This window comes from Nicotiana attenuata, unplaced genomic scaffold, assembly GCF_001879085.1.
Source record: "Nicotiana attenuata strain UT unplaced genomic scaffold, NIATTr2, whole genome shotgun sequence".
Classification (NCBI taxonomy): domain Eukaryota; kingdom Viridiplantae; phylum Streptophyta; class Magnoliopsida; order Solanales; family Solanaceae; genus Nicotiana; species Nicotiana attenuata.
In genome coordinates, this window is record NW_017672887.1 from 108529 (window position 1) to 121406 (window position 12878).

The 12878-nt window shown below is 35.0% G+C and overlaps 1 pseudogene; it reads left to right on the top strand.

Moving 5' to 3' along the window:
- Nucleotides 1-1074: 1074 nt before the first annotated feature.
- On the top strand, nt 1075-7200 carry LOC109214821 (annotated as a pseudogene).
- Nucleotides 7201-12878: the final 5678 nt, after the last annotated feature.

Below are 12878 nucleotides of genomic sequence, written 5' to 3' on the forward strand. Positions count from 1 at the left end.
TAGTAATTAAAATTAACCTATTAGTTTTTTTAGCCTAATGAGTCTATTACTAGTTGGTTGTAATAAATGTCTATTGTACGTTATTCTTTAGTAAGTGGGTCTATACAAGACAACTATTGTAGTTATCGTATCTAGTTTCTTTTTCTTTTTCTTTTTCGTTTTTTTTTTTTTTTTTTTTTTTTTTTTTTGCAAATGTGAGGAAATAAGAAGATGATATGTTACTATTAGAATGTGTATATGATAAGGCAAGTTTAGATAGAATCTTCATTTTACATGATTGAATGGATATTCATATTCTTTTTCCTTTAATTTGTTGGACTTTCTATTTTCTTTTTAAAATTTTTGACCGGTGTAATGATTAAGCTATATTCTCCTGTTGTTTGATAACTCAACTGCTTTTAGGATTTGGAGAGAAATTACACGAAATTTTTGTACTTTTATTTCATTTATTTTATTTGTGTTAAAGAAAAGGCCAAACCTGAATAATGTGCTTTTGGCCACTCAAAAATACCACATTTTGTTAAATCGAAAAGATTTCAGCTATAGTTGTCGGGGCAGAATGTAAAGCTATATTCCACAAAAGGACAAGAACTTTACATCAATTAATTTTGCCCATCGAGAAGTTTGTGACTACTTGTATGTGCATACTAGATGCGGGAATATACACATGAATATGGTAGGTATTTGATAAAACAAAAACACCTAGACAAACAAGGTTACATTAACGATGTAGTAAGAAATAGATTTATNTTTATAATTTTTTTTACACGGAAAAGGGGCTAATATACTTCTCTACTTTAATAAATAGTACATTTCTCTCCCCCATTATACTATCATGCCATTTAAAAGCCTATCGTTAGGAAAGTGAGAAAAACTATCCTTATTTTTAACCCCCGTCCAACAAAGCAATTAAAATGCCACCTGGAAAGCCACGTTGGACAGATCCGACCCAAGCCCTTTTAATATGACCCGTCAGATGCCCTCTTCTTCCCAATACCACCATAGGCGTAAATTCTAGGGTTCATATCAGAGTGAAAATTTCTGCTCATCTACTCTCCTTTCCTCGAATGTGAAATGTCTCAAGGAAGCTCATCTACTCTCGTCTCTCCTCAGATTAAGTGTCATTGTGGTATGATAGCTAGCCACTTAACTTCGAAAACTATTTCTAATCCTGGAAGGAAGTTTTATAAATGCTCTAAGCCTAAGGTTTGTTGATTTTGTTGTAAAGTTTGGTTTTTCTTTTTTGCATATGTTTTAAGCTTTTCAATTGTATAATGTATAAGTGTTTTAGTCTAAATGTAATCTAATGTATTGACAGATTATTCATGTCGGTTTTCTTGTGGACGATCGAAGTTTTCCCAGTTAATCATATGAATGCAAAGTTAGAGAAGTTTGGGGTCGTCAGTGGATGTTGTTAAGTTGGACATAGAGAAATTGAAGCAAGAGTAGCTGCCATGGAGACTAAAAACCATTCTCAAGTGGTTAAAGTTTCAACATTGGAAGAGAAAGTATCAAAGATGTGGATCATTCTATTGATTTTATCGGCACTGTCTTTGGGGTCGTTGCTGCTTCAATGAAGAAATGAATGGCTTAGGAGATGTGTTCATTGTAATGTTAGCTCTAGTTGGGAGTTAACTTGTAGGTGTCTAACTTGTGGGTGTCTAATGTTAGGTTGCATTGCTACTTAGCTGCTTTGTATTGTTAACGTTTTCAACTAACAATAATGTATATCCCTTATGTTTTACTGGTTGTTTTTGTTGTTTAAGTATACAGCTTTCTTGTATCATAATTCCCTTTATTACTAAATAGCTGTAAACTAAACTAGTAAGGTTGTAAACAATTATGAGGAAAAGCTAAGGCAATGATTTCCCCTATTGATGGAATCCCTTCTGTTTATGCTCATACAAATTTACCAACACATCTCTATCAATCATGAACGCTAATCTTACCGTAAATCTCTCCCGAGTAATCACAGTAATTTTACTATTGCACTCTTCCGAGATACACTAGCTTATTTTATTTAGCACGATTCACTTTAGATTACACCCAAGGCTTCGTTATCCCTAATCTCGCCTTTAAACCCGCAATTATAGATTCCTCTAATAATCTAGGAGTGGTGTTGTTCAACAATACCCTAAATATGCACTCTTTTCCAAGTTATGCACACTAAATAGGCACGGCTAATTGAGGATCCTGTCAATTAACTACAATAAACACGAAGTTGAACAAATAGAGATTAAATTAGCAATTTGTATTCACATAAACAAGAAGTTCATCACCCAATAGGTTCCATCAAAATCTTAGACAAGGAATTTAGCTACTCATGGCTATGGGAAAAGAAACTAAGATTGAATTCATCATAAAAATCAAAAGAAAAGAAGAAAGATGTTTAGAGTATTCTCTCACAATGGTTTTCCTTGCTAAGAAACCTTAAAAATCAATACATGCCTCTCTTGGGTGAAGTCTAATGTTTTAAATAGGGTTTAGGTCTAAAAATCCAGTATTTGACACTTTGAAGTTCTGCAGCTGCTTTCCACCGCGGTTCTGCCGCGGTCGCGGTAGAACCGCGGCCAAACCAGTTCTCTGAATTCTAAGGGCTGGCAGTGCGTGGCTTCATTGGGAATTTACACATTTGGCCTCTTTTCTCCAATTTTTGACTCCAAAACTGCTCCTTAGCCTTCCTTGTACACATATCACCTGCAAATCATGAAAAGCACTAATAAGAGCATTTTGTTATCACTTTTAGCATTAAAATTACACAAGAAGGTGATTATTTAAGGTGTGATTATAGTCAAATTCACCTATTATCATGATCACATAACTGTTGTACGAAGGGATCACGAACAGAGATCTCAAACTGAAAAAGGAGAATAAGAGATGATACAGCTCGAGAAGAAACCAAGAGAAAACAAATAACTCTTCAAGAAGAAAAAGCCCAACAAGAAACGATCAGAGCAAAGGCAAGGTAAGTGTTTTTTTCGCTATCTAGAGAGATTTACAATGTGATATGCTCATTGGAAATTGGCACATATGCTTGCACTTTTTATTTACTTTATTTCACTAGCTTTTCCTTCTATTGATGTGTAAAAGATATGCCTGCATCTTTGATAGAATCCAACACTAAAACATAGTTGTTTCGTTACAATGTCTACAACTGAATACAAGTAACTGCCCTCTAATTGCATTACGTGCTAAATACATGCAAGATAAGGTACTTGAAATGTCATTATTCAAAATTTGTGTATTAATCCCGCCAAGTGATTCCATCTTACTACTCAGAGATCTATTTTGTTTTGAGTTATTATTGTATAGGCCTATTAAGTGTATCTTTTTCCTCTGCCAGCAATTCAAGTCTGTCACGACTTTATCTTCGCCAAAACTATTTGACAAACTTTTGCACACATGAAATATTGAAGAGGGGTTTCTATGTCTTTGTCATACCTTTTCATCTTTTCCCCACGCCATCTAACTTCAGAGTTCAGACTACACAATTTTGTGCGGTGATTGGAAATGGATTTTGTAAGCATCTCTGTTTAGGGAGATTCCCTAAAATATCAAATGTTGCAAATATGATTAAAGTAAAAAGCACAATTGTACAAGTGATATCTCAGCCTGCAAAATCTACGTCTGGAGTGAGATCACAAATTTATAAATTTATGGCAAAAGGACATTCCAACTGTATGAGAAAAGATTGCTGAACAGATGTAATCCTTGCATCAAGCACTGACAACTATCCTGAAGAAAGCATTCTGAATACATTAGAATTAGGTGACTGGGTTGGCCGCGGGGCTTCATATTGATCAAGTAGAGGAGAAACTAATCCTACAGTTCCTGAGACACTATCATATAAATTAATCTCAAACCTGTGCTTGGTTTCAGAAATTCATGTACAACCGTTTGAAGGTTGCACCTCAAGTTCTTCTATGATTTTATGGATTTGTTCATTCGGCTTATTTGTTGTGTTTTTTTTCATATTAAAGAGAAACATTATGATGTTGTAACAACATATTTCCAGCTTGGCTTTCCCTTTATTCAACAATAGCTGTGAGATTCAGAGTGGGATATCCTAATATTAAAAGATGTAAAAAGTGACACAGATATGAATGTTCAGCTGCTCACGGATCTTTACTGGAGAAAATCGTATATATGGACATATACCTCACCAGCATTTCCCATGGCTCATGTGAGAAACAATAACAATATTTCAGTTTCTTTTGTTCCGGATAGTTCTCATCCGTGAAGCGATCAAATGGATACTTTACACTGACATCTTTTCTTGGATAATAAGTAATAACTACTACCCAAGTAATAATAGTGGTTTCCACTAACTAAGCCTATTCGTGGCCTTACTTGTGTCGGAACATGTACTTGGCGGAAGTATATCACTCATTTTAACACAGCTGTGAGGTGCTCATTCATGAACTAATCTTCTCCTTTGTTGACGAAAGCAAGCAATTTAAAATCTACTTCAGCTGCAGCTCAGTTTTAGTTAAGATTTCTTCTTTTATGTGTCTTCACTTTGGAACAGCTAAGTTTGCTTCTCATGGGTACAGGAGAACAGCTTGTAGAAGTTTAGGCTGCCAAAACCTGTTCTTTCCATTGGTTGAATCCTACAAGTGGAGCTCTTACGCAGAGTTCAAAGACAAGAAATGGATGGTCCATATTATATATGGTCAGCTCCCTCTTTTGGTTTATTGGCCTCAAAAAATTACTTCTATTTCCTGCTATTATTGCAGTCATAGTCTTACCATATGGTAGTCGTATATATAAATGAGGATGTGAGTTCAAAAGGGCTTAATATATGATTTCTGTGTCTCTAAGATAATTGTACAGATGAATGCATCTCACAAGTTTATCCACAGCTTTCTCAGTTGTTAATAATTATTGCACGTAGTTTTTGTGGGTGTTGGATATCACTGAGTTTATTTGAGCAGATTATACACTATTATGTGAATCATTAACACGCTTAATTCATCTTCATAACAGAGTATAAGATACTCAGCTGACTGACAAACTGCTAGAGCCCACTTTAGTGCCTGCAACAGTACCAACATGCTTCATGGTTGGTCCAACATAATGAAAAAGCTGGATGGATAGGTGAAGACAGTAACAATGTTGCTAAATACTGTTAAAATCACTTTTTTTTATGTAGTTATGACTGTTAAATACAGTCTCCCTTTAGCCTGTAGTACTTTGCTTTATAAAGCATCCTAACAAAACCTTTAAGTATACCAAAACATATTCCATAACATGTTTCTTTTCTATGCCCTAAGTACATTTAAGTACCTATATAGCTCTATTAACAAAAATACTAAATAGTCATTGGGCCCGGGTAAATCTTACCCTGGAATTTTCTGCAATGTCACATCTTTATTTTGCTGCTGAAAAAGCCTTCATGTCAGCAAAAAGAAAGAGGCAAACCAGTGATTGACATTGAACTTGTCTCATCAAGTCTTATAGTCGTTTTAGTTGTTGTGGCTGTTAATTCATATTGAGCTTGCCTTAATAAGTTAAATGTTAGTATTTTTGAGATTATTATTTGGAAGGTCTATTTTTACATTGTTCTGCCTTCTTTGGAAATAATTTATTATTGAACTACAGATTTGTGATTCTTTCAAACTTGGAGTGAGCTTTTCCCTTTAAGTTCCTGAATATGCTATGCTAATATTATTAAATCTCAGTTTCTCTTACACGTGGCTGTCTGAATTGAGAAGCTGAATTTTTGGTTCATTCCACTTACTTTGCGTTATTGGAATATGTTTAATAGAAGATTAGATGAGCACGATGTTGTAATTATGCAAGCTAGAAGAAAAACATTAATAATGCAAGCAAGAAAGAAAACTCCAGATGCCAGCTGCTTTGGGACAAGATGCTTTTCAAAATAAAATTAGCGAGGTATAGTGCTATATTATCCAAGAATTTATTGTTTCTCATTGTCTATAGTAACTCATAAAGGTATAATGTTCCTTTTTATGATAATTCTAACTTATGATGGTTAAGAAATGGAGTTTGAGGGTAGGCATTTTTACCAAAATTATTTTTGCTAATCGTATCACATTCTATTCTGCGAGATTAGAAAATCACCAACAATACCTCGGTCTAGGTCCGAGATAATCCTTTGTTCCATAGCCCTGGGGCTATTTACAACTAGCCAATTAAGAAGTCTCAGATGTACTAGCACTGAATCAAAGATGCAGTCATCGATTCTCCTGAGAGGTCACAATTGCCGCGAGCAAAGATATTAATGATGAGGAAGGCTTTTTTGTTATGCTACTAATACTTGCTCTGCTTGTAAGATAGTTCCATAGAAATCTCTTACTCTGCTGCAAAGTGATTTGGATTCATTTACCAGTGGAGTTCATCCTTGTGCGTGCATATAATTATATGTATAACAATGTTATTTTGGTTATGCAGATCTGAGATGCTGGAGATGGTGGTGCACAATGACTACAAATAAAGAATACTTGCAAGCTAAAAAGGAAAAGCAACTTGCTGCTCTACATCTTTCAAGATGGAGGAGAAATAAAAACAACTTGTGGTGGATAAACTTGGTCAGCAAACTCAAAGTCCTATTCCTATTCTTCCTGGTGACAAATCTCTCTGATGTGTGAGACTTCATAACCAAGGAAAACTGCAAAAAAGTGGTATGTTAATTTCTTGGTATTGTTATGTCTGCACATTTAAGAAAAAATTGTGCTGCTTCTATCTCATTGTACTTTTCCTGCTGAAGGTACCCTTACATGAAGAAGCAAGATGATTTGCGCAGGTATAACAGGCAGTCGAATGAGTTCATCTCGGATTGCCGGTGTCTAAGATCTGTGGATTAGATGAGCAAAATAGTCATTTGTTTCTGGTGTGATTTTATGTTTGATATGTGGAATGCCTATATTACTTACCTGTGAAGGCGTTTTCTGGCGTTCTCCAGTTTAAGCCATATTAAATGTATTCTTCTATTTTACATTTCCAGTGCTAGTGCTATTTAGTTCAAGCATACTTAAATACCATAGCAAAAATTATAGGAAGTTGTTGCATCTTCGAGCACATCACTGGCACTCCTAATTCATCATTTTCTATCAGTACCAGCTTAGTCCGAGCTCAGTAGTGAGAGTCTTTGCTCTTCCAAAATCAGCAAAGTGGGAGAAGTTTTATAGTACCTTCAAAGAGCAATCAAACGACACCAATAGAATACACCTGCGCAATAACTGGTAGACGAAAAATCATTTACATTGTCCGAAGAGGTGGCATGACCTTTATATACCAAACAACCAAAAATAACATAAATGTTCGAAGGGAAAAACTATGTTCATCATATACAATACATCTGAGACCGAAGCTTTTATGCAGAATGGAGCTCAACAATAGAAGCTGTAAATTGTTATAACAGTCGTAAATTAACACACTTATACCTACATAACTTGTAAAACATATAAAAAAAAAAAATTGATAAAAGAGGAATACCAACAAGTAATCTAAATGTGTTGTAGTTAAAAGATGTATTTGCCGGAAAGGAATCATCAACCAACCAATATTTTTCAAGTAAAAAAAGAAAAAAGATTCCTCCATCAATTTAATTTTTTCCCTTCTCTCCTGGATTATTTTACAAAATAAATAATAGTGGGAACAATGAGAGAGAGAGACTTTACCATTCTGCTGAGAATCTAAAGAGGTTTCTTTTCCGGTAGCATCTTAAAACATGGTACTTCCTGCAGTTGAAAAACATATATTATGGGGAAAATGAAGACATTAATCAGTGGAAACCACAGAGAATGGAGAGAGAACCTGATAATCAATATACATCATGTCCTTGTTTTACTGTAAGATGTAAAGAACAAATTAGATAGTCAAAGGAGGCCAAACGTAATAACGATTAGTATATTTACACAGGAAAATAGCAAATTGACTATTACATTAGGAGCATATAAAGGGTCTGTTTTTGGATTTAAACAATCAGAGTTAGACTGCATCAAGATACTTTTAGTGAAAGGAATTTGGCAAATCCTCTTATCTTCCTAGAACTATCCTCATCTCTATACTGATTTGACAAAAGATATCTGGGCAGATTGACAAAAGAGCGATTTCGTTATGGACTTCTCACCTTCGTCGAAGTTTCATCTACAACAAAAGAGGCTAAGTGCCAAGGTAACAGGTGTATGGAAAAGAGTAGTACTGCAAATAGTAATCTAAAGATAGTTAGTGTAGCACTACAAATAGCTCACTCAATTCCTGCCGGATATGTTTGACTTGTTTCACATTTGTTCTTTAGCTAGACATGAACATGACACCATTGCAGGAGTCAATGTTCACTGATTCTAGATTGCTAAAAGATATTATTACTTCTGATACTTTTTACTGTAACCTAGTTATCGTTTCATTGAGACTGGTTATCTCCAAATATAAAACACACACACACACATAGGAAGTTGATAACAACAACAACAACAACAACAACAAACCCAGTTTGATCCCAACAGGTGGGGTCTGGGGAAAGTAGTCTGTACGCAAACCTTACGCCTACCTAATGCAGGTAGAGAGACTGTTTCCAATAGACCCTCGGCTCAGGATGGGCAAATATATAGGCAGTTGATATGTAATAAATATATGAATGAAAGAGATGTGTTGCAATAACATCAAAACTAATTCACTCTTTAGCCATTGTATCGCACTAATAATATTAACGCTACCACTTAGTAACAAAGTACATTGTTGTATCTAAAGTGATGGCAAACACATTCAGGTCAAGTCCAATATGAATTTTTCCTCATAAAATTTTCTAAATTAACATAACTGAACATTGGTGTGCGTTAGTATACATAATCGAGATTTTACTGCTCAATAGTATAAAGTAAGTCCGACTTTCTAGCAGTCACACTTCTTCAAATACCTGGTGTGCGGTAGATCTGTAAATATAAAATAAATGTAAAGAATCGTAACAGTAATACAAAAACGAGAACATGAAGTAATATGTAATTTCTATCTGACATTATTATTGTCTTGGTGGCACCCATCTTACATGATGGAAATTCTAAAACTCAATTCAACAAAAGTCATAAGAGCATGCATATGCAGAAGTACCAAATAGACCAAGCAAGTAGCCAAAAGGTAAAGTTGAATCTCACCAGAAAAATTAGTAGAGCGAGGCAAGAACAAAGACCCAAACACTCGAGTCGAGCAAACAAACTGCACAATCACCAAAAAGTAAAGCTACAAAAAAAAAGGAGTGAAGGATTGGAAATAAATTTATTGTTTTGAAGATACGGGAGGGACTGTAATTGGGTATTATTTTTTGCCCTTCTCTTTCATCCTTCGGTGGCCCCGGTTGAAAAACAAAAGTGCATGTACTCCTTCATTATTTTTTTTTGTCAATTTCATAGCTGTCAGTAGATATTAAGAAGTATTCGACGAGAATAGAGAAATGCTCTGTGAACAAAATCTCCAAAGGTCAGTAATGCATTTATGTCATGTCAATTATTACTTACGATCTATACTAAAGTTGGCAAAATGACTTACTATAACTACTCAATTTATTTTAATTTTAAGTTCAACTGGTAAAAAAAGAAGTGGATGGGCTTGTAGTAGGGGCAGTGAGGTTGATGGAAGGCGAGGCGAGTAAGATAAAGAGTACATCACTTGATGCCGTTAGTAAATTCCCGAAATTTTATGTTCACCAGGAGAGAGAATGTGTAGCAGGTTTCAATTAAAGAAAGTTCTTTTTGAGTATTTTATCTGCTCATTTGTGTGATAAATATGTAAGAATATGTCTGAAATTATAGTTGGAAGATTTGCCACCTGAAGCATTTCTGCTTTGACGATAACTGAATTAAGTTCTAGCTAGTTATTTGAAGCTAATTTTGATTTCACTAAAAAATTGTAAACTAGGTTCATGATAATAAAAGGGAAGATAATAAAGTTATCATTTTTGCGTCTAATATTTGTTAAATCTTTTCTTATATTAGTAACTATATGGACTGTAATTGGGTATTATTTTTGCCCTTCTCTTTCATCCTTCGGTGGCCCCGATTGAAAAACAACTGAAGTGCATGTACTCATTCATTATTTTTGCGTCAATTTCATAGCTGTCAGTAGATATTAAGAAGTATTTCACGACAATACAATATATTACTACACTGGATTATTCGTGCACTCTTACTTAAGGCTGTTGGTGGGCCGGTCTGGGACCGGGCCCGCGGTCCTAACGGGCTAAACGGTCCCGGCGGGCCGGTCCCTTAATGGGTAAGAAGCCCGTGACGGGCCGGTCTTGCTCGTGTAGCCCACGAGACCGGGACCGCTAAGCCCGGGACCGGCAGGCGGTCCTGGGCCGGTTCAACCGGGCCTAGCGGTCCTAACGGGCTCCAACGGCTAATTTTTTAAAAAAAAAAAAAGTTTTTTTTTTTTTAAAAAAAATAGCCAACGGTCAGATTTTAAAATCTAGCCGTTGGCCTTTAATTTTCAACCGTTTGGAATTTTAAAAAATAGCCATTTGGCCCCCAAACTTTATTTTAACCCCAAACTTTATATAATTACACTTTTCCCCAATTCTCAACTATAAATACCCCCTCATTCTTTCATTTTTACTCACCAATTCATCAATCTATCTCAATCTCTCTCAATCTATATCTAATTTCTCTTCTATAATTGCTTATTTTATTATTGCAATTTCGTGAAAAATTGTGAAGTTGGTGAATTGAAGTATTCAAGTCTTCAAGTCTTCAACGATTTTCAATTTTCAAGAAGTTGTTCGGCAATTCGGTAAACTCATTCCAACTCTTAACTTTTAAGAATATATTTTTGTGTGTTTAGTTTGCATAATTGTAATTAATATGGCATTTTCTTTGAAAAAAATATTTGGTGGTAAGGGAAAAGCTAAAATTGGTGAAAGTAGTCTCCAACCTACTACCCTTCCCCCGGCTCCCCGACCCAGACCTATGACCCGTCCTGCTGCTCCTATTATTTTTGATAGTGATAACCCTTGTTTTCAATTTTCCGATAGTGAATTTTGCCATAATGTTGCACAAGGTGAACAATTAAATGAAGAAGTTATGAATGCTCTTTATCCTAATCAAACTATCTTAGAAAATGATGAGGAAAATGAGGATGTAGATGAAACCCAACCGGATTTAGATGATTCACCTACTAGTCCTGTTAATAACTCAACTGATGTCCCGCCCGACCCACCTGTAGAAACCCCTACTTTTAATAGACAACCTTCTAAACGCCTAGAAACATCATTAGTTTGGAATTTTTTTACTCAAGTAAGAGAACAAAATAAGGCTAGGTGTAAAACTTGTGGGAAATTGCTGGCGCATAAATATACTGGAGACCGTAGCGGTACGGGTAGTTTGGTTAGGCACATACAAACACACCCTAGAGATAAAGTTAAATATTTACAAATGAAAGCGCAGCAAGAGGGGACAAGTGTAGATACTGCGGTTAACCCTAGTACAGGTTCAAATCTAGTTCAACCAGGAATTAACACTGTGACCGGTGGTATTTTATATTACGATCCTAATAAAGATCGTGAAGAATTAGCAAAGATGGTTACCGTTATGTGCTTACCATATACTTTTCCTTCTAACCCTAATTTTGTGCATTATATTATAAAAGTTTTTAATCCTACTTATAAAGGTTGGCCTCGCGCAACAGTTAAGAGCGATATTTATAAATATAAACATGAATATGAACAATATTTGCGGTATTTATTTACTCATATAACTAATCGGATTTCTATTACTACTGATATTGGTAGAAGTAATAATGACTGTGATTATCTAACTGTTACAAGTCATTGGATAGACGAGGAGTGGATAATGCAAAAACGCATTATTGCGTATAGAATAATTAATTCACGTCACACAGGTAAGTTTATTGCTAACACCGTTGCAGATATTTGTAGATATTTTTGCATTAGAGATAAAATAATGGCAATTTCTATGGATAATGCTTCTAGTAACACTAGTGCTATAGGCATACTTACAACAACACTAAATCCTGCATTTAGTGATTGTTTCCATGTGAGATGTATTTGTCACATTTACCATTTAATCGTCGGTGATGGTATGAGAATTTTAAATTTAGAAATTGAAAAGGTTAGAATGGCTCTTAATTGGCTTTTTTATTCAAACCGTAGAAGTAGACTTAGAGAGTATTTTAAAAAATATGATGAATTTGGCCTTAGAGAAAGAAAGGTTCCTAAACCTTGTCCAACTAGATGGAATTATATGTACGAAAGTTTAGTAGTTGCATATGAATATAGAAACCCAATTAATGCAACGTTTAATGCTCGTGTTGGTGGTGAGGATGATGATGAAATCCTTACAAATCAAGATTGGACGAATGTCAAAATTCTTATAGATTTTTTAGAACATTTTCAAATTTCTGGACAATATTATCCTACTATTTCAAATTGTTTAGTTTATATTGCAGCACTATGTGATTTGTTTGTTGAATTTTCGGAGGGTGGGGAAATTTATCAACTTGCTATAAATGCAATGAAAGAAAAGTTTAAAAAATATTTTTTCCCTATCCCCCCTATTTATGGTGTTGCTGCATTGTTAAATCCTACAATGAAATTAGGAGGTCCTCACTTTTGGTACACAAATATTTATAAAGCTTTAGATCTTTCAGTTGAGGAATTTTCTACACTTGCAGAGGCAAAAGCCTCAATTAAAATAAATGCGCAAACAATTTATAATGCTTACCAACTTGCGTTAGATCATGCTAGGCCAAATGTTCCAACCCCTACTTCGTCTAGTTCACAATCATCTAAAAGAGCTGCGGGCCTACAAACACTTAAATCTTGGACGGAGTTTAGGGGTTCTCAAGGTGATAATTTTGATAAGACTTCACATCTAAATGAGCTTCAAGTTTATTTGTCGCAGGGA